Below are 11,756 nucleotides of genomic sequence, written 5' to 3'. Positions count from 1 at the left end.
AATTTGACATTTATAAAAATATATTAGGATTTTCCCATTTCTAACAGCAAAACCAAGTATATAAATTAAAAGAAAGTTAGAAATTCAATGTTTTTTATAAACTGAATTTTCCCCGTTCTACAAAAAAACCTAGAGGTTCAAATTTAAATAATGGGGAAGTTCAATGTTTATTACAATACCAAGAAGGTCAAATTGAAAAAGTCGAGCAGTTCAAAATATTTATAAAACTAGATTTCCCTTTTTAAAAATAGGACATAGAAGTTCAACATGAAATAATTGAGCAGTTCGATATTTATTATATAACTAGGACTTTTCCCGTTACTAATGTATAATGTCAAGAAGTCCAAAATTAATATATAAAGTTGTTTGATGTTTATAAAAACTCAGATTTTCCCCAACACTAAAGATTAAAACCAAGAAGTTTAACTTCAAAAAATGGAGTAGTTTAATGTATATAAAAACCGAGTTTTCACGTTACTAGAGGATAAAATCAAGAAGTTCAATTGGAAAACGTGGAGCAGTTTGATATTTATTTGAAAAATAGGAATTTTCTAGTTACTATAGAATAAAACCAATAAGTTAATTTAGAATAACGAATAAGTTCAGTGTTTCTAAAAAAACTTCAATTTTCACATTACTAAAAAACACAAAGAAGTTCAAATAAATAAGTTAGAGCGGTTCGATGTCTATAAAAAACTCAGATTTTTTTGGTTACTAAAGTGAAACAGAGAGAAGTTCAAATTCATAATAGCCAGAAGTTCACGTACTGCAAGGTGTGTGTTTCATACGATAAAAAAGTACAACGAACCAAAATCTAAATATTTCGTTGCTAGAAGTTCACGTGATCTGCCCTTGCAAGTTCAAAATTCTTGACGGAGAGGTTGGCCGTGTGTTAACATGTTAAAAAAGCAAAAGATGTTGTTTCCCATTTTTTAAAATAATTCTCTCAATCCATTACAAATTTGGAACAAAAATGCTCTACATGAAAAAGTTCATTTTTATTCAACAACTTTCCAAAAGGGGTATATTGTATGCTCTGTTCGAAGAATAAAACCAAGAAGTCCAAACAAAAATAACGGAGTAGTTCAATGTATATAAAAAACTCAGATTTTCCTCATTACTAAAATAGTAAACCCAAGAAGTTCAATTTATAATAGTAGAGTGGGTTGATGTTTTTCTACAAAAATCGGATTTCTCCCATTACTAAAGAATAAACCAAGAAGTTCAATTTATAATTATAGACTAGTTCAAAATTCAAATAACTCGGTTTTCTATACATAAGCTTTTCCATGTCGCCTCCTTGCACCTCAGGGCGCCGAATATGGTAAGGATCCACTAAAAAGAATTCCTATTTAAAGAATTTGGAAAAAGTTTCTACATGGGGAAGGAGCGGATTTGCAGCAGCTTTCCAACGCCATCTCATTTGACTCATTCCGATAAACAGTTTAGAAATAGACTTGAAAATATGATTCATGTTTTCTTGTATGAAGAAAAATGGTTTTTAAAACTGCTCTTAATTCGTGTACATTTTGCCAAAAAATTAACTTGGGTCATGATACTCATGTCCATAGCTTTCCAATGGTATATCGCAAGCCCCATTTGGGCAAATGTTTGCGAAAGTTCAACCTAGCACTTGGGGAAGTGCAAGTGCTACTGCTGCGGCAGGTTATGTAGTTATCAGAATATTATTCTCATCACCCGCTCAGCACGACGCGAGGGAAAATCCGCCAATGAGTGATTCCTATTTAAAACTGACATTTAGTTGCTAAAAATCGTTTCCAGATTAAACTTACATCACACAGAACATGACTAACCAGAATAATTCGCGCGGGGAGACACGGTTGCGAAGATAGCCCGAAGGTTGGGTTCCTACAGAGGGAAGTTCAGGTTGTGTAACTCAGGAAGTTCAGGATTTTTCCCATTACTAAAAGAAATAAAACCACGAAGTCCAAATTCAAAAGATGGAGAAGTTTGATGATTATATAAAACTCAGATTTTTCTCATTATTAAAGAATGGAAACAAGGAGTTCAAAATGAAATAAGAAGAAGTTCAACTTTTAAAAATAGAGCGCTTCAAAAGTTCATAAAAAAGATTAAGAAAAAAAAACCCAGGAAGTCCATATTAAAAAGATGGTGAAAGTTCAATGATTGTAGAAGACTCAAATTTTCCTCATTATTAAAGAATGAAAACAAGAAGTTCAAAAATAAAATAACAAGATGTTCAACTTTTAAAAATAGAGCGCTTCAAAATTCATTAAAAAGGGTTAAGAAATTCAGATTAAAATTCATAAAATATGAAGATATTTTCACGTAACTGAGAGAAATTCAGAATGATAACTGCCAGAAGTTCACGTACTACATGGTGTGAATTTTGTATGAAAAAAGAATAAAAAGCAAAGACTAAAAGTTTTGTTGTTATAAGTTCAAGTCCTCACTCAGAGAAAGTTAAAAAAATTATTGTGAGAGAGGTTTGTACAAAAGGATTATCATTTGTGTAACACTGACGAATGGATGAGAACATTACAAATGAAAATACTCGCAGAAGATCAACGTGAAAACAGTAGGAAATTCAACTACTACACTGAAGGAATTTCAGATGAAAAACTTTTAAAACCGTTGCGACTATGAAAAAATGATCAACACGGGAAAGTTACGTGTTTACAGCAACTTTCCATCTGGATATCACTTGCTCAATTCCGGTGAGTGGATGGAGAGCTACGAGAAAAAAAAAGCACACGAAAAACAGAGTACAGGTAGACATGCCGAGAAGTTAAAGTTCTTCACGCGGTGCATTTTTGAAGAATCTATTTCGCGACAAAGGCAGAACGCACGATTGCGCCATTTCTAAAATTACTTGAAAACGGCTAGGAGTCACAGAATACCAACAACATGAAAAAGTTTCGCATTTGTTCAAGATTTCCAACACCATATCATTTAAAAAATTAGCTCGAAAATAAGAACTCGGCTGTTCGGTTTGTAAAATTTTATGATTTTCCAAATTACTCTTTAACCATAGGGAACTAGAGAAAACTATCAGCATGTGGAAGGAGCGGTTTGCAGTAGCTTTCCAATGCCATATTATTTGCCTCATTCCATTAAAAGGTTTAACTTGGGTCATGATACTCGTGTCCATAACTTTCCAATGGTATATCCCAAGCCCCATCTGGACACTTTTTAGCTGAAGTTCAACCTAACACTCAGGGAAGGTCCGGTTGTGTAACTTAGGAAGTTCAAGTTGTGATCAGAATATTATTCTGATCCCGTGATCAGAATAGGGTGGGTCCATTATGATAATACCCCTTAAGAGTCTTATACTGCTAACACTAAGACACCAAACAACGGAAAAATCCCCCGACCCGCGCAGCCCATTGCATACCTACCCATCTTCCCGAGTACTCCATCTTCCCTAACCCGACCCTCCTCCCACTTCCTCCCCAACTTCCCTGCTTCCTCCCTGCGGCTGCTCCCCTACCACATCCTACCTACCTAGCTAGAGCCTGGCCGCATTCCTCTGCCCCCACCATGTACTTCATCCACACTGTCGCTGCCCAACCTTCAGCCCCGCGCCTCCGCATCGCCGTCCTGCCGGGGCCCTGCATCAGCCAACCGCTAGATTAGTTTCATCGTCCTCCCGTGCCTTCGCGTGGCAACCCATTCTTCATCCCCGCATCTGCATTGCCATCTGCGTCGTGCCCCGCGTCGGCCAGATGTCGGATCTGCGTTGCCGCCCTCCACAAGCCACCAACCACCGAGTCCGGCGAGCTCGTGGAGGTCGACGGCGACTCTTGCATCCCCGTTCCTCCACCACCTACTGCATGTGCAACTTCCCCAAAATACGCCTCTGACGAGTCTCCTTATCATCTCCAAGAAACCCGAGTTTTCTTGGGTCCTCGATGCAGTGCGCTTAGTCGCCGACATTCTTTTGCAGTTTTGAATTCTTTTTGTTTTTTTGGTTTTTCTTGTGTTGTAGTTCGCCTGGTTCCTTGGTGCGTTGCAGTTGGATCCTCGTCCAAGGGATGCAGAGGATTTCTAGTCGACGACGGTAGGAGGCAGTACAACTGCAAGGTTCACGGCGCATGTTTCAGTTAGATCCTCGTTCGATGCATGTAGGAGGATGACGACGAGTCGTTCGGTAGCATGTCTTCTTGCAATTCAGCCAGCATGTGGGTTTCCCTGCATGGCAAAAAAATGGTAATTTCAGAAGTGCAATAAATTAAAACTTGACCGCACTAACCTCGCCTTCGCAATTACTATCCGGTTAAAAAAGGATGCAGTTTAGAAAAAACAGTAGTGTGGTTATCTTTGCAAACTGTTGTTGTTCACTTGAAAACTCATGTAGTTCACTTAAGGCTCAAAAAAATGCAGTGAATGCGATAAAGAAATTATATTTACCGGTTCACAAAAAAATTGATATATACTAGGTTTGCATAGCAGTCCAGATGTGTTAAAAAACATTTAGAAAAAAATTAAAAAATGAACTCCACTCAACTCGCGTCATGTTTCACTTTTGTTGTCAAAAGAATGCAGTTCTCAAATCTCGACTATGCAATCCTGATGAATTTAAAATCATACAGTACACTAACATTGACCATGTGGTCCACTTAATTCTGTGAAAGAAAGTTAGAAAAAGCCAAAAACTTCATACGATTAACTTAGACCCGTGTATGAAGTGCAAAATGTTTTCGTGTGTTTCAAAATTCAGTCAGCTACATCAACACTTGTAGTGCATTTGGTCCTCGGATATCGTTCACTTTTTAGAGTGATGTTGTTCACTTGCGCCAACATGGAAATTGCGAAAATTTTGGCGAAACAACAAGATAGTAATGTGGTTCACTTAAATATATGTCACGGTTCACTTGCCCTCATCTCTGCGGTACACTCTCGTTCATAAAAAAGTTGAAAAAAATACAACAAAAACTCATCAAAGAAAATTTATGTCTGACACAAAGAAATCATGAAGTTCACCTGCCCGTCTAATGTAGTGCGGTTTTCTGTCAGATGAAGTTCACCAGTCGAGTTGGGTGTCGCAAAAACAGAGTGTCTGCATTTTGTTAATTTAAAAACTGCTCTTAATCAGCAAGGAAATAGAGAGAGTGTTCTACATGAAAAAGTTCTGCCTCGTTGATATCTTTCCAACGGTGTATCATTTGCATTATTCGATTGAGTGTTTGGAAAAAGTTACGAGAAAATGGCCGCTACCAATCGTCGTTTGTCGCACGACTTTCGAAATTAACTTAAAACCGTAAGGAATATCAAAAACATTTCTACATATGAAAGTTGCGCCTCATCCGTAGCTGTCCAACGACATATCACACGCGTCGTTTCGACAAACGGTTCAAAAAATAGAGCGAAAACAATACCAAAAATCACAAAAATAAAATAAAAACAGAAATCCGTGATTTAATAAATTTAAAACTGCTCTTAAACCGTAACGAATTAGAGAAAATAATGCATATGAAAAATTTGCGCCGCGACCAACGGCGTATCATTTGCTTCATTCTGACGAGTGATTTTAAAAAACGCAAAAAATGCCCACTGGCACTCGTTGTGAGCCGCACAATTTTTGAAACTGCTCTTAAACCGTGAGTCGAAAACATTAGTACATGACAAAGTTACGTCTAATCCATAGCTTCTCAAGGGTATATTACACGCCTCATTCCGACAAACGGTTTAAAAATTAGAGTGAGAAAGTACCAAAAAAACAACGCGTGCAGTTTTTTCCGACATGAAGTTCGCTAGTCTATGTTGTTGGCGTTCTGGGAAGCAGGGTACCTAGACTTGCCTGCCTATGGCCCGCGCCGTGGCTCCATTGATGGCATGGTACGGCCCATATTCAACATAGACAAGACAATACCCTCGCGAGGGGCCAAGATTCGCGAGGCGGACGACACCAAGACTTCCGGAGGGAGCGGCCACCCCAGGCGGTCTCTCGAGGAGCGGAGATTCCTATGCAAGCGCTCACCTAATGAGGTTAAGGTGACGCAAGCCATGGCGACCAAGGCCAGGCGGGCGTCAGCGGGCGCAGAGCGGCAGGTTTCCTCTTTGGTGCTAAGGAGGCAAGCATAGGCGCAGGGCCCCAAGGAATTAACTAAAGGTTTCCATTCCCGTGCAACAGACCAAGGTCGCCATGATGGCAGGACGGATGTCATCGCTGATCCCACCACGGCGTCACGACCTGAAGCTTTGCAGGTGAAGACCACCTTTCATTAGGATAGGATGTACTACTTGTCCCCCTTTAAAATCGGCCGCTGTGGGATCCCTTCGCGCCTAAGTTTTGGGGGGAGAGCCCCAAGGCCATTATAAATATAGCTTAGCCACCACCATAGAAGGAGAGAGCTCTCCGAAGCTACCACAAGCACAAGAACGAGCCTCCTAAGGTAGTTCTTCCACTGTACTAGTTCATCCTCAGCCCCTCATGAGGCCAATCCACCACAAAGCAGGAGTAGGGTCTTACACCGCAAGGTGGCCCAAACCTGGGTAAACTGGCGCATCCATTTCCTTTCCCGTTCATCGACCTACGCTATGAGAGAAGCGAGTTGGTTGGCCAGCGAGGTTGAGTTCTTCAGACAAGCCCCAGAGTTTGAACCTTCCATGGGTCTGCGGAGCCCTGAATCTGACATTTGGCGCCAGGTAGGGGCGTGTTGAAGGATGCTCCCTCGCTGGCCGTGCCCCTTCCTCGTTGCCCTGCTCCCATGGAGGGCGTCGCTCCATTCGCAGGGCCGCCGAGCACTTTTGGGGGCGCTGCGGGCCACCGGGCCTTCTCCCCTGCCCTGCAACGGGTGCGATGGCCGCCAATGTTCAGGCCAGAGTTGCTGCTGCGATATAACGGTGCGGCGGACCGTGCGAGTTCACCAAGATATACACGGAAGCCATATGGATTACCCGTGGCAACAACAATGTCATGGCAAATTGGCTCCCTATGGCTCTCGGGGATGTGCCGCGTGCCTGGCTCCTCAACCTACCGGAGTACTCGGTGTCCTCCTAGGAAGAGCTGCGCGATTTGTTCATCGCTCGCTTTGCAGCGCCGGCACCCCATGTTGTCACTGTCATCTTTGGCAGGTCACAAGCGCTGGCCTCGGACCACCACATCAGGCATTTCTTTCGCTAGGCGGGGGCAGCCCTGTCGCTCCGGGGGGCCCTCCGGGCTGGGCAGCACCCAAGGCTGACCTCACCTTCGACTCGAGGGATCACCCCAAGACCACTATTGGCGTCGGCACACTTCCCATGCTCTACGCCCCCACCATCTGCAATGTAGAGGTCACCAGGACCCTCGTCAATGGCGGGGCTGGCCACAACGTCCTCTCCGTGGAAGCATTCGGCTTGCTCCATGTGCCTCACGGCCGGCTCCTCCCCACCAAGCCCTTCTCTGGGGTCGGTGGCGGCTCCACCTGCCCCTGGGGCAGATCTGCCTCCCCGTCACCTTCAGAATGCGCAAAAACTACCGCACCGAGCTCATCAACTTCGAAGTCGTGCACATCGGGCTCCTGTCCTATGCCATCCTCAGGGGCCTAGCCCACACCAAATTCATGGCGGCAACTCATCTCGGCTACAACGTCATGAAGATGCCGGGAAGCAGCAGTGTCCACACTATGGCAGGAGACGCCGGGGATGCACTCACGACCCTCAGGCTCACTTTCAAAGCCACAATGGTTGCCCGACCAAGCGCGGGGAGGCCTCCAAAGGGCCCGGGGGCTGCGCCGACATAGAAGAAACAATTGTTCTCGCAAGATCGGGCTGAGATGAAGCATGTGTCGGTCAACAACGACGAAGAATTGGGCGCCAGCTTCACCATAGGCGCTAGCCTCCCCCGGGACCAGGAAGAGGCATTGGTCGGCTTCCTCCATGCATACAAGGATGTATTTGCATGGAAAGCGATGGACCTGGTCGGCGTTTCGCGTGGTGTGATCGAGCACCACCTCATAGTGTGCCCCATCGCATGCCCCGTGAAGCAGAAGACATGGCGTCAAGCCCCGGAGAAGCAGTCATTCATTGTCCAGGAGACTCGCAAGCTGTAGGAGGCCGGCGTTATTCAGGAAGTACGGCACCCGGATTGGTTGGTGAACCCGGTTATCGTCCCCAAGAAGGGCAGGAAGCAGCGCATGTGCGTCAATTTTACGAGCCTAAACAAGGCTTGTCCTCAAGACCCTTTCCCCCTTTCGTGCATCGACCAGATCGTTGACTCCACTGCCGAGTGCGATTTGTTGTGCTTCTTGGACACCTTCTCAGGCTATCATCAGATCAAGATGGCGGGGCAGGAGACAGAGAAGATGACTTTCTTGACCACGTGCGGGGTGTACTGATACACCTACATACCATTCGGGTTGCGCAATGCCGGAGCAACCTTCCAGCGGCTGATGTACATCGCTTTGGGCCAGCAGCTCAGGAGGAACGCCGAGGCTTACATCGACAACATAGTGGTCAAATCCGGGGAGGCAAGAACCCTTGTTGAAGATCTAGAGGAGACATTTGTCAGCTTGCGCAAGGTGAAGCTGCAGCTCAACCTAGAGAAGTGCGTGTTCGGCGTCTCGTCTAGCAAGCTGCTGGGTTTCCTGGTGTCACATAGAGGGATTGAGGCCAACCCAGAGAAGACCAAAGTGATAGAAATGATGAGCCCGCCACAGACCCTCAAGCAAATGCAGAATTTGGCGGGCTATGTAACCTCGCTGGGGCGCTTCATCTCGAAGCTGGGTGAGCGCGCCCTTCCGTTCTTCAAGCTGATGAAAAAGAGGGGGGCCATTTGAATGGACTACGAAGGCCGACGCGGCTTTACAAGACCTCAAGAAATACCTCACCAGCCCGCCGGTGAAGGTAGCACCTCACCCTCTCGAACCCCTGGTGCTTTACCTATCCGCCACGCCTCATTCAGCTAGCGTAGCGCTCGTGGTGGTCTGTGAGGAGCATGCGGCCAAGGGTGTGTGGCTCCCCCCGCACCCGCCCAAGGCATCATGGCCTCAGGACGGCGCTCTGGAGGCCTCGGCGACCCGTCCATGCGTTGGGGCTCCTGAGGTCCTGAGGTTAGTGCTCCTGAGGCCACAACTGCCTCACCAGATGACAAGGCTCCTGAGGCTCCACCACCTCAGGAGGGGCAAGACCCCGCAGATGCTTCCTCCCTCGTCGAGCATCCTGTGTACTTCGTCAGCACAGTGTTGCGTGACACGCGGGCGCGCTACCCCATGCCGCAAAAACTCCTCCTCACACTCCTCGTCACCTCCATGAAACTATGTCACTACTTCCAAGGCTACCCCATCAAGGTCGTCTCAGCCTACCCCTTGAAGAGGGTGCTCCGAAGCCCCAACGCCGCTGGAAGGGTAGCCGAATGGAACATTGAGCTGTAGGCATTCTTGCTAGAGTTCGGCACCACCAGAGTCATCAAGGGTGCGACCCTCGCCGACTTTGTGGCTTAGTGGACTGACACACCTAGTCAAGAAGTGGGCAAGGACCACTCTCTCATGCCAGGAGACACTGCAAAAGAAAAACACTTCCTCGATGATATGTGATTGCCACAGTAGGTCATGTTTTCTGTCATGCATGTACATCCATGATGATTTTATGATAGAATCAAGATATTCATACCTGTGCTGTTGTAGAAGTGTTCCATGACATTACCAAAATTATCATCATAGAAGTGTCCACTTCCGTGACAATAAATCGTGCGTCATAGAAGTGCTTTCATCAAGGGTAATTGACATGCGGCATTCACCGTAACAGGTCGCAGTTAAGCTATCGGGTTCTGGTTTGGATCCTGTAACCCGTTAACATCCCGGACCAATGGGGATTTTCCACGTGTGAAATTCACATTCGCCGGCAGATCCATGTGTCGGCCAGCGTTCGGGCAGTTTTCATCAAGCGAATAGACAGGACACGCCTATGATACGTTGACACGTGTCTCGGCCCAACAGTGGCCCATTCAAGTTAAAAGGCATGGCCTGTCAAAATAAGCGGGCTGGCCCATTAGCGGCCTACTTGAATCAGGCTCATTAAGAAGCACGGCCCATACGAGTTACACAAAATCGACCCATCAAAGGCCCATTCTAGATTTGACAATTTCTAGCCCATCGTCAGTTCCAGCCTGTTAACGACCCGCTACGTCTTTGGGCCCAATTATGGCTCGAGCTTCTTCTGGCCTGTTAGCAGCCCATCGTCAGTTCCAGCCCATTAACGACCCGGAATGTCTTTCAGTCTTTTCTCTGCCCATTCTGCAGCTGGGCCAACTTCTAGCCCATTGCGACTTTAGGACTGCCCTCGGCCCATTCATTAAATGGGCCAATTCCTAGCCCATTTTTTCTTTGGGCCTATTAACAGCCTACACAACAGTTGGGCCTTTGACTGTGCAACCTAATTTTGGGTGCATTAGCGGCCCATGTTCCGCAGGGCAAAATTTTAGCCCGACCCGACTTTCGGCCTATTAAAAGCCTAGTTTGCAAATTGGGCCACCTTTGGCCCAAAACACTTTCGGCCTCTTACTGGCCGGTAAAGTAAAAGGGCCAAGACAAAATTGACATTTATTTTAGCCTGCTAGGGGCCCGCGGGCCATTTCCTTTATACGGGCCTATCGAGCTTTCGGCCTGTTAACGACCTTCTAAGAACCGTTGTTATGGTGGGCCACATCATTTGGGATCCACTAAATATTATTTTGACCAGCCCAATTAAGGCCCGGTTTGAATACACATGTTTGTTCATTCGGATGGAGTCTAGGAAATGTTTCGGCGTGTTGGCCCCGGTTTCAACGATATAGCATATTCAAAGAATTATCCTACTCTATACTATCGCCTCTAAAAAACATACACTGTACAATAAAGAGAGTAAGGAATAGAAACGTAGAATAATCCTACACTATACAATAATGAAATTATAGCCGATTATACCCACTGGGCATTATAGTTCGACAACAGTGATAATAAAGCATACACAAACAGCAAATTACATACATTGGGCAAATAAAGCTCATACATCATGGACACTGAAAGTGCAACTATCCCTAGGTGGTTTTGGTAATTCATAACAACATATAGCTCATTGAGCTAATGCTATTCCAAGACTATTATTTCAGGAAAGCTTAATGAATGGCATGGCATGGATAATGAAAGTGGATCCCTCAAAATACTAATGACAAAGGATTGGCTCAAGCTCAAAAGCTCAAGACTCTTCATTTTACATTTTAGTGATCCAAGATCACATTGAGTCTATTGGAAAAGCCAATACTATCAAGGAGGGATGAGGTGTTGCTTAATGAGCCTCTTGCTTCATGTGCTTGGTGATGTGCTCCAAAAACCCTCAACTACTTTCCCACATCCACAAATGACCTAAACCTAAAGCCAAAATCGGTCACACCGATTCTTACTATCCGGCACCACCGAGTTCTAATGTCATAGCCACTGCCACAAACCCTAGGCAAATCGGTCCTACCGATAGGGATCTCGGTCTCACCGAGATGGGATTGTAATCTCTCTGTTTCCCTTCGTAACATTTCGGTCTAACTGAAGTGAGCGATCGGTCCCACCGAGATTGCAATGTAAACTCTCTGTTTTCCTTTCGAAACATTTCGGTCTCACCGAAAAGAGCGAATAGGATCCCGCCAAGTTTACCTGACCAACTCTCTGGTTAGCTAATTACCAAAATCGGTCTCACCGAGTTTGTGTGATCGGTCTCACCAAGATTACGTTATTCCCTAACCCTAACCATATCGGTCTTACCGAGTTGCATTTCGGTCCCACCGAAAATCCTAACGGTCACTAGATTTGCTGAATCGGTCCGAC

Source organism: Triticum dicoccoides, chromosome 4B (assembly GCF_002162155.2).
Source record: "Triticum dicoccoides isolate Atlit2015 ecotype Zavitan chromosome 4B, WEW_v2.0, whole genome shotgun sequence".
NCBI lineage: Eukaryota > Viridiplantae > Streptophyta > Magnoliopsida > Poales > Poaceae > Triticum > Triticum dicoccoides.
Note: the sequence above shows the minus strand (reverse complement) of the source record.